The sequence below is a fragment of the Bos indicus genome, chromosome 21, assembly GCF_029378745.1.
Source record: "Bos indicus isolate NIAB-ARS_2022 breed Sahiwal x Tharparkar chromosome 21, NIAB-ARS_B.indTharparkar_mat_pri_1.0, whole genome shotgun sequence".
In the NCBI taxonomy this organism is placed as follows: domain Eukaryota; kingdom Metazoa; phylum Chordata; class Mammalia; order Artiodactyla; family Bovidae; genus Bos; species Bos indicus.
Window position 1 is genome coordinate 15,546,333 of NC_091780.1, and position 19,392 is coordinate 15,565,724.

At 40.9% G+C, this 19,392-nt stretch overlaps 1 long non-coding RNA gene across 1 annotated transcript in view; it reads left to right on the forward strand.

Annotated features, from left to right (window-relative positions):
• The window catches only part of LOC139178170 (uncharacterized), a 69,803-nt gene that overhangs the window by 9,139 nt on the left and 41,272 nt on the right, over positions 1-19,392 (forward strand). The window contains exon 2 of the long non-coding RNA XR_011562557.1: positions 11,448-11,545. This is a non-coding gene — a long non-coding RNA (uncharacterized lncRNA). The remainder of the gene's footprint in view (positions 1-11,447; positions 11,546-19,392) is intronic.

The following is a 19,392-nucleotide window of genomic DNA, read 5'->3' on the forward strand; positions in this document are numbered from 1 at the left end:
CCGGTGTCTTTATAAGGAAAGGAGCTAAGGACACAGAAAGCACAGAGCGACAGGATCTGCCAGTCAAGAGAGCGGCCTCAGAGGAAAGCAGGCCTGCAGACACCTTGATCTCAGACTTCCAGCCTCCAGAACTGGAAGGAAGTAAATTTCTGTTGTTATGCCCCCCAGTCTGTCATATTTTGTTATGGCTGCCCTAGCGAGCTAAAAAAATACCTCAACCCTCTCCCCGGCCCTGGGCTCTCACCCTGTAATCTGGCCAGAATTAATTAATGTTGGTTCCTTGGGCTCACCATGCTTCCTCCTCCTCCTTTTGCATCTGCTCTTTCCTCTGCCCTTACCGCCCCTTTCTTCAGCTCACACCTACTAGTATCTAAAGATGCACCTAAAGAGTCACCTCCTCCAGGAAGCCCTTAAGATTACCCTCTCCCTACTGCCCTGCCAACTCCCCCACCGCCTCACTCCTGCCTACATCCCATTACACCTATGCCGGCCTCTGCTCTAGCATTTATCCCATTGGTGAGGACACTCACCTCCTTCTTCCTGTCCAGACTCTGATCAGCGTCTTTCATCTCCCTAGTTCTGCCCCCAGAAGAGCCAGGACCCACGTGATCAGTAACTAGTACTGGGAAGAGAACCAAAGAGGGAAAACAGAAGAAAAAGTCACCCTGCCCCGCTAGATGGTTCAGATTCTAAAGGAATTTGGAAAGGAAGCTGGCAGATAAGATTTGGATCCACGTAAACCTAAATGAAAGTCGTGGGATTGAAATCTGACTTGGAAGATCAGAACTCAAATTGCAGAAAACCCAAATGATACAGAATCAAGCTTGAGAAGGTGTCTATCAATGTAGAGAAAAGAAACAGAAAAAACAAGATGAGAGAAAAGATGGGTAATTCAGTTGATCAAAAGTAAATAAAGACTTAATATATGGATAAGAAGGACCCCCTTGAGGAAGATATAACTAAAATGATGTTGCGGCAACACTGAAGAAAAATAATGATGGAAGAAAACTTTTCAAGCTGAGAAAAGAAGTTGAATGTACAATTTAAAATAGCACACAACTTCCAGGCAAAATTAATGAAGGAAGGTACACAATTTGATATGATCTAGCAAATTTCTTTCAGAGAAGGCAATGGCACCCCACTCCAGTACTCTTGCCTGAAAAATCCCATGGACAGAGGAGCCTGGTAGGCTGCAGTCCATGGGGTCGCTAGGAGTCGGACACGACTGAGCGACTTCACTTTCACTTTTCACTTTCATGCATTGGAGAAGGAAATGGCAACCCACTCAAGTGTTCTTGCCTGGAGAATCCCAGGGATGGGGGAGCCTGGTGGGCTGCCGTCTATGGAGTCGCACAGAGTCGGACACAACTGAAGTAACTTAGCAGCAGCAGCAAATTTCTTTGAATATGAAGCATTTTTAAAAAAATCTTCAACTATCTAGACAAAACATTAAACTCACTTATCATCAAATGAAAACAGGCTGATTTGAGAATGCATCACACAACTGATGCCAGACGATAATAGAGCGAAGTCTAAATGATACTAAGAGAAAACGCTTATGACTCAAGATGAGATGTTAATCTTCAAAGAAAACAAAAAAGACATTCTCAGTTATTCTAATCAGGGGTTCAAAAAAGATACCCCAGGCCCCTTTTTTGAAAAATTTACCGAAAGATAGGTTCAAATGGAACAAATATTACTTAAGGACAAAAAAAAAAAAAATCAAGAATATCAAAAGTGGGTTCAAAAACATTGTAATAGTCCAAGCCAAATCTGTAGAATTAAGTTTTTAAAAAATGCTGTATATAGAATATCGGTACAGATGGAAAGTTTTTGTTGTAGTTACTTCTTAAAATAACTAAAAATAAAACTAGTAATAAATAGGTTTATAATCCCAAATGATATTGGCAATGAATGTGGGAAAGAAGGTATGTGGAGAATTAAAAGGGTACTAAATTCCTCATCTTATAGAGGAATGAATTATTATATTATTCATGAATTTGATAATTAGAGAACCTATACATTAAACTGTAATTTTGAAGAACCAAAGTAGAAGAATTCAAAAGAATTTTTTTCTTCTAAGTTGCTTCAGTCGTGTCCAACTCTGCACGACCCCATAGATGGCAGCCCACCAGGCTTCCCCGTCCCTGGGATTCTCCAGGCAAGAAAACTGGAGTGGGTTGCCATTTCCTTCTCCAGTGCATGAAAGTGAAAAGTGAAAGTGAAGTCACTCAGTCGTGTCCGACTCAGCGACCACATGGACTGCAGCCCACCAGGCTCCTCTGTCCATGGGATTTTCCAGGCAAGAGTACTGGAGTGGGGTGCCATTGCCTTCTCTGATTAAAAAGAATATATACTTATAAAAATGGGGAAAATAAAAACCAAGAAAAATTGTAATTTGGGAAGAAAATGAAATAACACAGTGGTTCAAATCATGGGCTTGAGGCAGGAAAACCTGGTTTCTGAAAATGGTTCTCCAATTTACTAATGTTGGTCCTGAAAATTTACTCACGTATTCAGAGCCTCTCTTTTCCTATCTTTAAAATTGGAATAAAATACATATTTCACAGGGTAGTTGTGGGGTTAATAGGAAATCTTTGTCTAAAGAAATTTATCAAGAAATTCCTTATCAAACTAGGAATAAAACTACCATATGACTCAGCAATCCCACTACTGGGCATATACCCTGCGAAAGTCACAATTCTAAAAGACACATGAACCCCGTTCGCTGCAGCACTGTTTGCAATAGCCAGGAAATGGAAGCAACCTAGATGTCCATCAGCAGACAGATGGATAAAGAATGTGGTACACACACACAATGGAGTATTAGTCACAAAAGGAATGCATTTGAGTCAGTTGTAGTGAGGGGATGAAGCTGGAGCCTGTTATACAGAGTGAAATAAGTCAGAAAGAGGAAAACAAATAACACGTATATATGGAATCTAGAAAAATAGTCCTGACGCACCTATTTACAGAGAAGAAATGGAAATGCAGACGTAATAGTCTGGTGGACACAGCGGGGGAGGAGAGGGCGGGACAAGTTAGGAAAGTATCAGTGATGCATATACACTCTCATGTGTAATATACACGGTCACGTGTAATATACACGGTCATGTGTAATGCACACTCTCAAGTGTAATGTACACTCTCACGTGTAAAGCAGATAGTCAGCAGGAAGTTGCAGTTTAACATATGGAGTCCAGCCTGATGCTCTGTGACGACCTACGGGGGTGGAATGGGGGCAGGAGGCAGGCTCAGGAGGGAGGGGAGATGTATATGTATATTTATGACTGATTCTCGATGTACAGCAGTGATCCCCACAACGTTATAAAGCGATTCTCCTCCAATAATAAAAAGAGAACAATGTTGGCATTTGATACGAGGTAGGTATTTTTAACAAGTTAATAAAGAATCATGTTCCATTTGACAAGTTTTTAATTAGCAGTAGATATTGAATTTTATCAAATGCCTTTTTGCTCTCAGTGTTAGTCAAGTGGGCTAACAGCAGTAACAAATGATCCTCAAAATGTTAATAGGTTATATATAGAAAACAGGTAACTAATGAGGACCTATTTATAGCATGGGGAACTCTACTCAGTATTCTTTAATGACCTGTATGGGAAGAGAATCTAAAAAACAGTGGAGATATGTATATTCATAGCTGATTCACATTACTGTACACCTGAAATGAACACAACATTGTATTATAAATCAACTGTACTCCAATACAAAATGTTTTTAAAAAAAGAAAAAAATTAATCCAATACTTAGCCTAAGCATGAATTGGAAAAGTGAGTTGCTGCCACCTGGGCCAGCAGGGACTGGATCACCCTGATTTGGGATGGTGCCAAGACGCTGAGCAGGTTTCTGGGCCCACACTCCTGGGAGCTGGCTGGATGTGGATTCCCACTGTAGGCATGTGGGGTTGGCATGGGGCACTGCCTGGCAACTGATTCTGGACTGGGTGCCCTAACATCAACAGCACGTTTAAGAATAAAATCTAATTATACTGACCCCCAGCTCAGGCCCCTCTGGTATCTGGTGGTGCTGCCTCCTTCCATCTGCCTCTGCAATAGTCCATGCTCTCAGGATGGACCTTGAGGTTAAAAAAAAGAAATTGAGTTGTTGTTCATCAGTATTAACATGGTTTTTGTTTTCATTTTCACTTACAGTAAAGGATTGAGAATGCTTGAGTCTCTCCAGTGTTCCTCCTCAGCGAAGCTCTCCTAGCCGTGTTTTCTGATCCTACTCCTCACTTGAGTCTTGATCTTTTAACCTTCTTTGATTTGGCTCCTGTTCTAGATTTCTGATCAATTGCACAGACGTGACACTTAGAATGGTCCTTTGAAAAATGAACTTGCCCATGACCAAGTGTGAGTTTGTCTTTGTTTTCAGGTCTGCAGCTGTTTCTCATGTCACTATTTAGATTCAGTTCCCTGAAACCCTGCCTGAGTAAAACCCCCAGATATCCCAAGTGATTATCCAGGATGAGTTAATGGAGAGGTATAACAATAAATTTAAATGATTTAACCTCTTGTATTAAAATATTGGGGGCTTCCCTGGTGACTTAGTGGTAAAGAATCTGCTTGCAATGCAGGAGACCTGGGTTTGATCCCTGGATTGGAAAGATCCCCTGGAGGAGGGGATGACAATCCATTCCAGTATTCTAGCCTGGAGAATCCCAAGGATAGAGAAGCCTGTTGGGCTGCAGTCCATAGGGTTGTCCAGAGTCAGACACAAATGAAGTGAAGACTTCAAGATTGGGTTAAGAAAAATCCAACTGTGACTTAATAATAAAAAAACATACCCAAAATAGAAGGACACAAATAGGTTAAAATTTTTTTAATGAATAAATATTTACTAGAAAAATAGAAACAAAGTAAAAATAGAGGTAGTATTATAAAATTTATACAAGAATGGATACAAGGCCAAATAATACCAAAAGAGTCAAAGAGTACATAAAAATGTGCATCCTAAATGAAGACATCAAAGAATACACAGTTTATGAAACAGATATATAAAGTAAAGATGCATAAGAGGAAATGGACAGAACACCATTATTTCATGTGAGCCCTTTACAGAATGACTAGTCTTTGAAAAAACAAGTAGACAAAGTATATACATTTCAAGGGATTTGTACTATAATTAAAATGTACTTAAGACAAAACCAAGGAAAACAGAAGAAAAATTTTTCTAAAAATAAGCATAGAGAATTGAACAAATTTTTAAAAATAGAAATAGTAAAGTTGAAATACAAATTCAAGAACCGCGTTTTGTTTTAACACAACTTGAGAACAGATGAAAAGTAAACAGAAAAAACAAAATATAAAAGTAGAAATGAAACAAAAATAAAAACAGGAAGATTTTAATAAGTATGAAAATATTATTTTAAAATACTATGCTAATCAATTTGATAAAATGAATTAAATGATTATTTTATGACAAATTTTACCCAACTCAATGGCACCCCACTCCAGTACTGTTGTCCTGGAAAATCCCATGGATGGAGGAGCCTGGTAGGCTGCAGTCCATGGGGTCGCAAAGAGTCGGACACGACTGAGTGACTTCACTTTCAGTTTTCACTTCATGCAATGGAGAAGGAAATGGCAACCCACTCCAGTGTTCTTGCCTGGAGAATCCCAGGGACGGGGGAGCCTGGTGGGCTGCCGCCTATGGGGTCGCACAGAGTCGGACACGACTGAAGCGACTTAGCAGCAGCAAGACCTCTGAAGATATCTCACTGTCTGCAAATTTCACTAGTGATAACTTTCAGACTTTCACAAAGACAGATAATTTCATATTATATAATTTTTCCAAATACAAAAACAAAAGCTAAGAATATAAAGATTCATTTTATGAAGTCAGTGTAGCACTAATATAAAACAGACAAAGACGGCACAAAAGAACAATAAACACTATCACGGTTTTGTAGTGACAATATTTAGGTTAAATACTCAATGACATGATGAAAACCAAAAAATAAGCAATGTTATTTTTCTTAATGACGTAGTGATTCTAAAGTTCATTCATAGGAATATAAAAAATTAAGAATATATTAAAAAAGGAAAACTGGGCACTTAGGTTAAGGAGGCTTGTCCAACTAGGAATTAAAACATATTGCAAGCAACATCAAACAAAGCAGTATGGCACTAGTTCGAGAACTGACAGCTGATAAAATAGAGCAATAAGCCTTAAAATAGACTCTAGTATACATTCCAGCTTAGTAAAGAAAGCACAACAAAAAATGGGAGAGGTTATTCATCAAATAATTGAAAAAAATTGACTAACTCAAACAATAGCCTCATCATACAGTAGCCCAAAACACCACTGAAACAGATGGATTAAAGAACTATACATAGACAAAATATAAGTAAATAATTATCAGATTTCTGGAGAGGGAAAGACATTCTAAATATAAGAGCAATGGAAGTAAGTACAAAAGAAAAGCTAAATAGATTTTGCCATTACACAATTAGAACTCCTCTATGTCAAGGAACATCATTCACAATAATAAAATCACAACTTCGGAAAAGTTATTTACCAACAGGGCAGAGGATAATATCATTAAAACAAAAGAAATAAAGAAAAGGAACAAAAGGAAAATATAAAACAAAATATCATTAAAACAAAAGAAAAGGATAATATCATTAAAAGATCACAGAAATTTTAAAGAAATACAAAATCTAATAAACATGTAAAAATATTCACACTCATAACTAATCAAATGCTAATTAAAACAATATCTGTATTTTACTCACCCACTAAACTAGCAAAAACATTTTTTTTAAAAAAAGTTTTCTGTGCTGATAAAAGTTTGACAGAAATTTCCATAATAAATAGCTGGCAGAGGTAAGAATTTGTGTTAGTACAAAACTCTTTGGTGCTATCAACCTAGGTACTCAAAGCTTCTCAGGTGGCTCAGTGGTAAAGAATCCACCTGCCAAATCAGGAGATGCAGGTTTGATCTCTGGGTTGGAAAGATCCCCTAGAGAAAGAAATAGCACCTCATTCCAGTATTCTTGCCTGGGAAATCCCATGGACAGAGGCCCCTGGCAGGTACAGTCCATGGGGTCGCAAAAGAGCTGGACGCGACTCAGTGACTGAACAACACAACAGCCCAGGTACTCACACTGGTCCCTTCCGCTGGCTCAGGAAGCCCCTTCCAATGAACGTAGCTTAAGAAAAGAGAAGCACAAACAGATATGGAAATACAATGCTTTACTTTTTACTACTTTTTGAATAATAAGAGACATTGGTTTGATCCCTGGGTCAGGAAGATCCCCCTGGAGGAGGAAATGACACCCCACTCCAGTATTCTTGCCTGGGGAATTTCATGGGCACAGGAGCCTGATGGGCTACAGCCCACGGGGCCTCAAAGAGTTGGACATGACTAAACGACTGAGCACATACATACATTGAATAATTATTTATAGTACTGAAAAATTGTATGTGTTCGTGAACAGGTGACTGGCCAGCCACTTAAAAGTTATCCTTCATAAAACATAAGTAGGAAGGGAGTTTAGGGGAGAATGGATACATGTATATGTAGGGCTGAGTCTCTTCTGTCCACTTGAAACTATCGCAAAATTGTTAATCATCTATACGCTAATATAAACTAACTTTTAAAGTTAAAAATAATCATAAGGCAGAAACACTGAACACAGAGCACTATAATCACAGTACCTGTCCCAGTATGTATTTAGGAATACTGGAAGAGCTATCAATGTCAAGGGCCTAGCATTGAGCCTTGCTCATAAATGGCAGATTTTACATTCATATATATTCTGAGTTACCATTTTAAAACATAAACATGCATTAGGATTGTAATTTAAAAGAAAATTTACCTATTTTTAAAAATATATATATACTATATTTCTCAACCCAAATTGCATCGTTTAATGGGAAACCTCGAGCAAACTGGTGTTTCTTACGCACTCTGTTCTAGATCAAAAGCATACAATGAAACCCAGGCTGCGGCTGAAACCAGGCTCCATCCTGCCGAAGTTCTTTTGAATAAGAGATCATATATAAGTCCTTTGATTGTTCTCTGCTGTCTAGCTCTTATCTCACTAAGAACGCATTCTCTCATTCCCTTTTCCAGAGCCCCCTTCCAAAGTGTAAAGGTGAGAGGGTGTATATACTTGGCCCAGCTCACAAGGTGGTGTGGCCCCTACTCCCCACCGAACCCAAGGATGTTGCCAGAGCACACGCTTGTGGAGCTCTGCATCCTTTGAACAGAGAGATCAGAAAAGTCTGGATTCACCAGTCAAGGAGGATCCTCCTTGTGAAAAATGTAAGAAAACCCAGATTTCTCAAAGGAAGTATAGGAACCAGATTGAGACAGAGAGAAGAATGCTCTGTCCTTTCCTTTCAATGTTGTCATTGAGGAGACTATCCAGAGACCACAGGTTTCTACCTGTAGTAAAATGTGTTGGATGTCAATGGCTAGAAATTGCAGGGACAGGTACAGAGGTGGTGAGGAAATATGGACAAAGAGAAAAGTGGTGTCCTTCAACAGAGAAGAGGCTTCGTGATGAGTGAAGTCAAGCCTTTCTTTGAATAGCAGAAAATTCACAGGCCACCATCCAGGGGCAAGAAACACTTAGGTTCATCTCCCAGCGGCCAAGGAGTCATCTGGGATGAGGTTGGAAATCAGTGAGCTAAGGGCCACGAGGTACAGAAACCAAATGCTCAAGAGTCCTGGACTATCAGCGCGATGCAAAGACAAGCACAAAAGCCCATACTGTGGCTGGAGCTATGGAAGACACAGGGTTCAAGTGGCGGTCACTGGCTGCAGAAATATATTAGGAAGTCTTAGAGGCTATCGATAAATCCTCATGATATGAGTCAAGTTCAGTGGCTTAATTATGTTAATGATATTAGAAAAAAAGGCAATGTGAACTCGGGGTGTTAAACAGCAGTATTTTTCCTTCTAGAAGGGTCTCAACAGCAGTGTCAGTTGGTTCACCGCTAATTTTCACATGAACTTTCTAAATGCCCAGATGTGGATTTCTGACACTTGAGTGGAGGATACTAGCACTCCTGGCGTATGTACACACACACACAGAGTAGAATGGACCTGAACGACCACGTGTGAGAGAAAGCACAGATGCAAGGGACAGTGCTAAAAGGACAAAAGAGCTAGCTTACGGGTCTCCCACTGGCCAAATCGAAACTTGAGCGTCAAAAAGGTTATATAACTGTGATTACTTGAAATATGATGAATTTGAGCAAGGCTCTAATTTCATAATGATACTAAGAAAAAATTAATATAAAGTACACTGAAGGAATGAATGTAAAAGTTAGGATGAATTCATTAGGATGAATGTAGAAGTCTGACTATAAAGGGACCGATTTTTTTATTAGTTTTAATGAAAAGAGGTTAATATAAATCAGTATTTTATTTCTTCTATTAACTCTGCTGCTGCTGCTAAGTCGCTTCAGTCGTGTCCGACTCTGTGCGACTCCATAGACGGCCTCCTACCAGGCTCCTCTGTCTCTGGGATTCTCCAGGCAAGAACACTGGAGTGGGTTGCCATTTCCTTCTCCAATTCATGAAAGTGAAAAGTGAAAGTGAAGTCGCTCAGTTGTGTCCAACTCTTAGCGACCTCATGGACTGCAGCCTACCAGGCTCCTCCGTCCATGGGATTTTCCAGGCAAGAGTACTGGAGTGGGGTGCCATTGCCTTCTCCATCTATTAACTCTATTTGCCTTTAAAACAGAGATATAAACTTAATATCTATCTGTATAAGAAGAGAAGGAGAAATACAGGGAACTGTGAGTTACCAAATCACCTTGGGAAAATATACAGAACCAAGATGGGGAGGGACTAGGCACGGTACTCACACACAGTAGCTATGCAGAAAGGAGCTTCAGACTGTTTGAGGATGACTCGAAAAGGCCAAGTGTCTGAAAAACAGCACTCATTGCACAGCCTTAACACTACCTTTCCCGGGAGACAAAACTCCTAAGGGGCGTCTATGAACTATAGCCACTAGTATGGTGTCTATACACTGTAAATAATGCTGAGAGACCAGGTTATCACAATAACAGGACAATGAGCTACGTCATGCTGGCCAAGAAAGATTTCAACATTTAGTGGGGAAATTCCAGGCTACTACAAACTAAAATCTGCAAGGAAAGAAGAAAACTATGAACCTAAAATTTTTTTCTTTATTGATGTTAAAAGAGAATATTATCTCAAGACAGAAGTTTCAGCCTGATGTCCATGGCTTTGTTTTGAACACGCTTGGTAAAAAAAACCTGGGTTTATGCCGTAACCAAGAATCAGCTGATTAATGGGATCCTGTAAACCTGGCTGCCCAAACTATTCATTTTCTCTTTGGTTTGGGTTGGAATACTATAACCTTGAGAAAGTTTTTAATTAAGAACTGCTATAATTTTAGGAAGTATAGAAATGTTATTAAAATAATAAAGAGAAGAGTTCCCTGGTGGTCCAGTGGTTAAGACTTTTCCTTCCAATGCGTGGGGTGCAGGTTTGATCCCTGATCAGGGAGGTAAGATCCCACATGCCTCCTGTCCAAAAAAACCTAAAACACAAAGCAGAAGTAATATTGTAACAAATTCAATAAAGACTTTAAAAATGGTGAACAATAAAAAGTTTCTGAAAAAGTAATAAAGAAGTATAGAGAACAAAGAAGTGGTCACCAGTAGGGAGAGAAATTAGGGGGGAGGGGCAAGATAGGGGCATAGAATTAAGATGTACAAAGTGAGTGCATGCTAATTTGCTTTAGTCATGTCCAATCCTTTGTGATCCCATGGACTGTAGCCCACTAGGATCCTCTGTCCATGGGATTCTCCAGGCAAAAATACTGCAGTGGGTTGCCATGCTCTCCTTCAGGGGATCTTCCCAAACCAGGAATTGAACCCACGTCTCCTGTGGCTCCTACATTGCAGGTAGATTCTTTACCACTGAACCTCCAGGGAAGCCCGTACAAAGTACTATGTATAAAATAAATGAACTAAAAGGACATATAGTACAGTGAATATAGCCACTGCTTTATAACTTCAAATGGACTATAATCTACAAAAATACAGATCCACTATGTTGTACACCTGAAACTAATATTGTAAATCAATAAAATAAAAGTAAAATAGAGAATGAAACAGGATGACATTCTAGGAATAGATTTAGGTATAAGTATAGTAATTTTTTCGGTAATAGTAATATGTCTGACTTCTTTGAAATGTTCAAAAAATGTCAACTAAAACAGACAGTGAAAGGAATGTTCACTAAAACAGTGTTGCAACGAGGATTTTTTTTTTTTAATTTATGGATCTTGCAATGTTAGTTTCTATTGCAGCTGGGGGAGCAGAGGCCAGATTCTAATTGGTTACGGAGTAAATAAAACAGGACTGGGGCTGGGGTAAGGCAAGTGAGGCATTTGCCTGTTGGCTGAAGACTTGTCTGATTTTTGATCTTTCAGGTGGTTCAGCTGCTTTGTTCCACTAAACCTGAAATTAACAGTTGAAGTTGAGAGTTAACTACTTCGAGCCCTCCTTCCTTCTCAAAACAAGTGCAAATGTAAGTGGGGAGTGGGATGCAAAACACTAAGTAATCAAAAGTAATAATATTTTAAAGTGAAAGTGAAGTCGCTCAGTCGTGTCTGACTCTTTGCGAGCCCATGGACTGTAGTCTACCACACTCCTCCATCCATGGGATTTTGCAGGCAAGGGTACTGGAGTGGATTGCCATTTCCTTCTCCAGAGGATCTTCCCGGCCCAGGGATTGAACCCAGGTCTCCCATATTGTACGCAGACACTTTTACCATCTGAACCACCAGGGAAGTTAAGGCAGTAGTTTATTTTCAACACAAAAAAATCAATTGTATTTCTGTATTTTAGAAATACACATCTGGAAAATAGTCTTAAAACACCATTTAAAGTATATGCTCAAGAACATTGAAAGCAGGAATTCAAACAGGTGTTTGCACATCCATGTTCATAGCAGCACCATTCACACAACAGCCAAAAAGTGGGAGAAACCCAAGTATCCATTCCACAGATAAATGAATAGGACTTCCTAGGTGGCACAGTGGTAAAGCATCCGCCTGCCAGTGCAGGAGACACAGGAGGTGCAGGTTCAATCCCTGGGTCGGGAAGATCTCTTGGAGGAAGAAATGGCAACCCATGCCAGTATTCTTGCCTGGGAAATCCCATGGACCGAGGAACCTGGTGGGCTACAGTCCATGGGGTCGCAGAGTCAGACACTACTAAAAGCAACTTAGCATGTGAACACGATGAATGAAATAGGATTCATGCATACGATATAACACTGTGGGTGTGTGCTAAGTCACTTCTGTCATGTCTGACTCTCTGTGACCCCATGGACTGTAGTCCCTCAGGCTCCTCTGTCCATGGGATTCTCCAGGCAAGAATACTGGAGAGGGTTGTTGTGCCCTCCTTCAGGGGATCATCCTGACCCAAGGATCAAACTCTTGTCTCACACCTCCCACACTGGCAGGCAGGTTCTTTACCATTAGTGCTATGTGGGAAGCCCACTCAGTCCTAAAAAAGGAAGGAAATTCTGATACATGTTACAACGTGGATGAACCTTAAAGACATCATACTAAGAGAAATAAGCCAGTCACAAAAGGACAAATATTGTGCCATTCCACTTACAGGAGGTACCTAGAGGAGTAGGTGGATAAGGTAGTATTTTAAAATAATAATTAGTGCAAATTTAGGAGGAGCCATATTTCCACATTTTAAATACTAACAGGGTAGAAATTAAGAGAATTGTGGACAGCAGGTGCATACAGAGGGCTCTTTTTCTGACGTTGTGTGCAAGGAGACAGCTTTTGCTCAGAGGAAATCCAGAGTTCACGGAGACGAGATGGCTTGGGGGTTGGTTCAAGATGTAAAATAGCCAGTGGGAGTTCGAGGCGTGATGAAGGGAACCCAGTCAGTACTCTGTGACAACCGGAGGGATGGGATGGGGAGGGAGATGGGAGGGGCTGTAAGAGGGAGGGGACATATGTATTCCTAATGCCAATTCCCGTTGATGTGTGGCAAAAACCGTCAAGTAATTATCCTCTAATTAAAAATATATACATATATTATTAAATAAAAAGATGAAAGAACCTGGAGCATATTCATATGCTAAAGCCGGTGGGGGAGGGGGGAACTGAGCCCTTTCCCTCCTCCTCGGGCTGTGTAATTACAGGGAGGCAGAGGAATTGGGGCAGTATAGATGGAGATACGTACAAGCCAATTCTTCCCACGTGCATGGTACTGGGGTGTGGGGAAGAAGGGAAGGGCTGTCAGGTGGAGTGGGTGTCCCACCTCAAAGCAGCAAGCAATTCCGTCCTCTTGGGTAATGCACATTTTTTTTTATCCTTTGTTATAGACTGTGGCAATGAGATCCACCCTTCCAAATAGCATCACACACCCATCTCCACCCTCTCCCCATCAGGTTAGACTAACTACAGAGAATATCTGCCCCAGGCTCACTTTTCTTTTCCCTTAGCTCCTTGGGCTTCTTTTGTGGTCCAGCTGGTAAAGAATCTTCCTGCAATGCAGGAGACCCAGGTTTGACCCCTGGGTCAGAAAGATTCCCCTGGAGAAGGGAATGGCTGCCCACTCCAGTATTCTTGCCTGGAGAATTCCACAGACAGAGGAGCTTGGTGGGCTACAGTCCATGGGGTCAAGAGTCAGAGATAACTGAGAGACTAACTGGCTCCTTTTATATTGCCAGGACAGCGCTGGGGGTGGGATGAGGAGCCCTACACCTTGTTATTGAAAGTGCATTCTGGGGGCCAGTAGCAGTGGGCACCACCTGGGAGATTGGTAGGAATGCAGACACCCGAGCTCCATCTAATTGAGAAACCCCACTTTTACCTCCTCTGGTCTCTACCTTGCTGAGCATTAGAGACACCTGGGGTCTTTAACAAATGCTAACACCTGGTTTTCACCCACAGACCTGATTCAATGAGCCATCCTCACCTCCACACCCCCAACATGGCCTGGGTGTCAGAAGTTTTATAAACTCTCTTGTGGTTCTAACGTGTAGTAATGCAGCAAAATTTGAGAACCACTGCTCTACGCCTCCTGCGGCTCCACCTTCTAGGCCTTTTTTTTTTCAGAGTCTGTGTGCCATTTCTAGGCAGCAAAAGGAAAAGGGAAAGGACTGTTTTTTTATGGATATATACATATGTATATTGTAATATTTATTTACTTCACTGCATCAGGTCTTAGCTGCAGCATGTGGGGTGCACGGACTCTCTAGTTGTGGCAAGCGGGCTTCGTTGCTCTGAAGAATGTGGGATCTTATTGGTTCCCCAACCAGGAATTAAACATGCAACTCCTGCATGGCAAGGCAGATTCTCAACCACGAGACCACCAGGAAGTCCCTAGGAAAGAATTTCTTCTACTTTTGACCAGGATTATAGGCAGGCAAGATTGAATGATTTTCTTTCCAGGTCCTGTGCATTTAGCTCGTCTATAGGGAAGCCCATCCGTGACCTGGTGAGAATGTTAGTGGTGGTTCTGTGCTGTCTGCAGGGCTCGGTTCCCAGAGCCCACTCCTGCACATGGAAGTGGGGACTCACCTGTTAGGGTGTTGTGTCCAGCTCCCTGTGATCCCATGGACTGTAGCCTGCCAGGCTCCTCTGTCCATGGGGTTTCCCCGGCAACAATGCTGGAGTGGATTTCCATTTCCTCCTCCAGGGGATCTTCCCATTCTAGGGATTGAACCACGTCTCTTGCATCTCCTGCATTGGCAGGTGGATTCTTTACCACTAAGCCATCTGGAAAGCTGTATTAGGGTGTGACTCACCATTTGAAATTCAGATGAGCCCTCCAGTTTGGAATAGCCCTTTGCATACTGGGCCATAACTCTATCTTTTATTTTCAAACTTCAAAGTTTAGTTTTGAAATAAATGGTTTATTTCACCACATAAGCCTACAGTTTCCCCCCCTTCCCCCGCCCCCAGGTAAAAGCGACAGATTTAAACTTAATCAACTGTTCTGGGACTTTATTGGTGTCAGCTAGTTGGCTGTTTTCTCTGAGAGTGCTTCAGAGTCAACAGCTGAATATTTGCCTTGCTTTTGATCTTTGAGGTAGTCCAGCTGCTTTGTTCCACTAAGCCTGAAATTAACACAAGAAGTCAGGATTTAACTACTTTGAGGCCTTCTTTCTTTTTATCAAACCAAATGCAATTATTTGATCTAATAATCAATAATATAAACTTTAAAGTCAAAAGGAAGATTAGAAGGGTGGAAGAGAAGTTAAAAGAAGATTCAGATACACAGCACAACAGTTTCAATGAGAGATTTGGAGAATAAAACGTGCTAGTACGTAGAGCAGCACTGACCATCTCATAGGATTTTTGTTTAATTTAAAGATAGATCTTATTCTCTGGTGGTTGTACTCATGCAAACTGAATATAAAAGAAAATAGTAATAGTTTGTATAACATCACAAATATAAGGACTCAAGCTGCTAGGGCTTCAGGGTGACAGCCTGAAAGTCAAAATGGATTTGTGTTTATGCACTCATAATTTTTATTTTCCGCGTACAGACTGATTTACAACGAAAGTTTTGCTAACCTTGGTAATCTCATTAACCATTTACATGACTTCTTACATCTATGTAGTTTTACTTTGCAGTTGCAAGAATTCCTGTTACCGATGAACTTTAACTTGCATAAATAATAAAATGAAAGAAAAATGCACAGTTAATTACTGCTTGAATGAATAAATGAATGATCCATTAATCTCTCATCATTGCTCTTTATCAAAGCCAAAGCTCTTCTCAGAATGAAATAATGACAGTAGTAGGAAGTGGGGGAAGAGAGGGAAGGGAGATTTATTCTTTTGGACTAGAATGATCAACCTGGGGTCCAAATGAGAGAAAATAAGGGTCTCAGCTGGTGAGAATTCCCCCACATCTCCCACCCATTATGGGGTTTGGCTGCAGGTGGGGGAAATTGCCATCTCAAATCTCATTCCTGGGGACTGCCTCTCCTATTTCTATTTCAGAATGGCAGATAAATGAGAAAGAGGCAACTCACCACAACTCTCTGAACTCCTGGAATAGAAGGTGCCCTGCTCCTGTGAGCAAAAGAAACTCCATGAGCTCTACATGCTAGCATAGCGAGTGCAAGCTGACGTTTAATATATGCTTGTCACCCAACCCAGACAGAGGATGGAAAATGCTGAACACCCTCCTAGAAATTCACATGAGTGTTTTGGTCATTTAAGAGAAGAGCGCTTGCTCGAAAAAAAGAATCGTGCCTTTCATCTGATGAACTCTACTGTAACTAGGCACTTCTTCAGTGTAGTAAACCATTTACTTCTGTCAAGAAGGTCTTGTAGCAGAACTCTGGAAATATAAGTAAGCTCTTTTTGTCTAGTTGTAATTGTTCAGTTGCTATATTGTGTCTGATTCTTTGTGACTCCATGGAATGTAGCACACCAGGCTTCCCTGTCCTTCACTATCTCCTGGAGTTTGCTCCAGGTCATATCCATTGAGTCAGTGATGTTGTCTAACCGTCTCATCCTCTGCTGTCCACTTCTCCTCTTGCCCTTAGTCTTTCTCAGCATCAGGGTCTTTTCCAATGAGTTGGCTCTTTGTATCAGGTGGCCAAAGTATTGGAGCTTCAGCTTCAGCATCAGTCCATCCAATGAATATTTAGGGTTGATTTCCTTTAGAATTGACTGGTTTGGTCTCCTTGCAGTCCAAAGGACTCTCAATAATCTTCCCCAGCACAACAATTTGAAAGATTTTTGTCTAATCTTACAACAAACCAGGAACTCAGATCCAGTTTTGAGATGGCCCAGTCAAAGCAGAGATATCCTCAGGTCCCGTTTGCTGTAGTTACGCATGTGAAAAAAATTTGAGTTGTGCTTTTTATGATCACTTTCATGAAATCCCAGGAAACACCTGTGGAGCAGTTCTGGGATGAACGTGGACTTTTGCACTGAACTGAAGAGTATGGTCTGAGAGGAGGGGCACCTTCTATACACCAGATGGAAAGCATTCATCCATGAGCCTGTTACAGATCATCATTTATTCTCCAACGTCATAGTCTGTTCACCTTGTCTGGAATGCTTGGCCCCCAGATATGAGGCTATTCTAAACAAGCAGTGAGAGAGAATGGCTTTAATACTTCCCTACCAAAAGGCATATATAATGGTGGTAATATATCTTGTTAGAGATTCCCATGTCAATTCATAAGGCATTTAGCATAGCAAGAGGGCCCAAAATCACATTCAGATTGAGGAAAAAATGGGTGATAATTATAATCAGAGGGCATAACCCCATTTACTTTTAAGCCCCAAGCATCCAGTATCGTGCATTGAACCTGGACTGGCATCTCATTTCATACATGATATTTTACATGTTTCAATGCCATTCTCCCAAATCTTCCCACCCTCTCCCTCTCCCACAGAGTCCATAAGACTGTTCCATACATCAGCGTCACTTTTGCTGTCTCGTACACAGGGTTATTGTTACCATCTTTCTAAATTCCATATATATGCGTTAGTATACTGTATTGGTGTTTTTCCTTCTGGCTTACTTCACTCTGTATAATAGGCTCCAGTTTCATCCACCTCATTAGAACTGATTCAAATGTATTCTTTTTAATGGCTGAGTAATACTCCATTGTGTATATGTACCACAGCTTTCTTATCCATTCATCTGCTGATGGACATCTAGATTGCTTCCATGTCCTGGCTATTATAAACAGTGCTGTGATGAACATTGGGGTACACGTGTCTCTTTCCCTTCTGGTTTCCTCAGTGTGTATGCCCAGCAGTGGGATTGCTGGATCATAAGGCAGTGGACCTAATTGATATCTATAGGACATTTCATCCCAAAACAATGAATTTCACCTTTTTCTCAAGCGCACATGGAACCTTCTCCAGGATAGATCACATCCTGGGCCATAAAGCTAGCCTTGGTAAAACCCATTTACTTTTAAAAATATGATTTTAAAAGTAATTTATAATCAAGTTTCATCATATTCCTATTTCAGATTTCAAGAGAAATTGATTCGCTGTAATGATATTCTTTTCCTTTGAATATAAACCTGTTGGAGGTAGCACATTAAAGGAATTTGAAACTACCTCTGGCTTCCTCATCTAAGAGGACTTTACACAGGCTAATCCTCTGTCTGGAAAAGTCAACTCCTTTCCAGAGATGGGAAGGAGTTGGGTCAACGATAGGTTGGACAAACGATGGGTCGTTTGTCCCATCTTCCAGACTTCAGTTTATTTTATGAGCCCAACTATGTGCATCCACCTGCTGCGTTGCTCAGTTGTGTGCAGCTCTTTGCAACACTATGGACTGTAGCCCGTCAAGCTCCTCCATCCATGGCGTTTTCCAGGTAAGAATACTGGAGTGGGTTGCCATGCCCTCCTTCAGGGGAGCTTCCTAATCCAGGGATCAAACCTGAGTCTCTTATGTCTCCTACATTGGTAGGTGGGTTCTTTATCATTAGCACCACCTGGGAAGCCCATGAACTCAATTAGGCACTCCCCAAAATTCGCTTGTTGAGGTCCTAACCCCCAGGACCTCAAAACCTGACTGTATTGGGAGATAGCATCTTTAAAGAGGTAATTAAGGTTAAATGAGGTCATTTGGGTGGGCTCTTATCCAATCGGCACTTGTGCCCTTGAAAAAATAGGTCAGGATAGAGATGTAGACACAGCACACACCACGTGAAGACACACAAGAGTGCGACGACCTGCAAGATAGGAAAGGTGACTTCAGAAAAAGTCAGTCTTGCTAACCACTACTCTTGGATTTCCAGACTCCAAAACTGAGAAAATACATTTCTGCAGTTTAAGCCACTCAGTCTGTGCTACTTGTTACTGCAAACTTAGCAAACTCATACAGTTGACATGTCCCTTATCTGTAGGGCCGTCAGTCTAAACTAGTCTAATTATGCTTCCTTGTGTCACTTTTGTCTTCTTTTTCATAATTTTTATCACAATTTAAAACTATTGCATTTTATAGAACCAAAAATGCCATTGACTGTAAAATGCACAATTACTGTATCTACCTCTGAGAAAATTGGATAAAAAACCCAAACACTCAAGGTAGAGAATTTAGCATGGGACTCCATATACGAAGTTGGCTCACCAATGGAAGGGCACATCAGAAACAAACCCAGCCCAGAGAGAGAGGGACAGCAAGGAAACTCCACCTTAGTCCTGGTGGGAAGAAGAAGCAACTCTCTCCTCAACTTTGTATCAGGAGGTGATCATCATGCAGGTGTCTGGTCTGAAGCCCAACTGCAAGTGTGGTCCAGAGAAGCTCAATCAGGGGATACACTGTATTTTTTATCTTTAAATTGTTTACTTTGTGTTGGAGTATAGTTGCTTTACAGTGTTGTGTTAGTTTCTGCTGTATAGCAAAATGAAT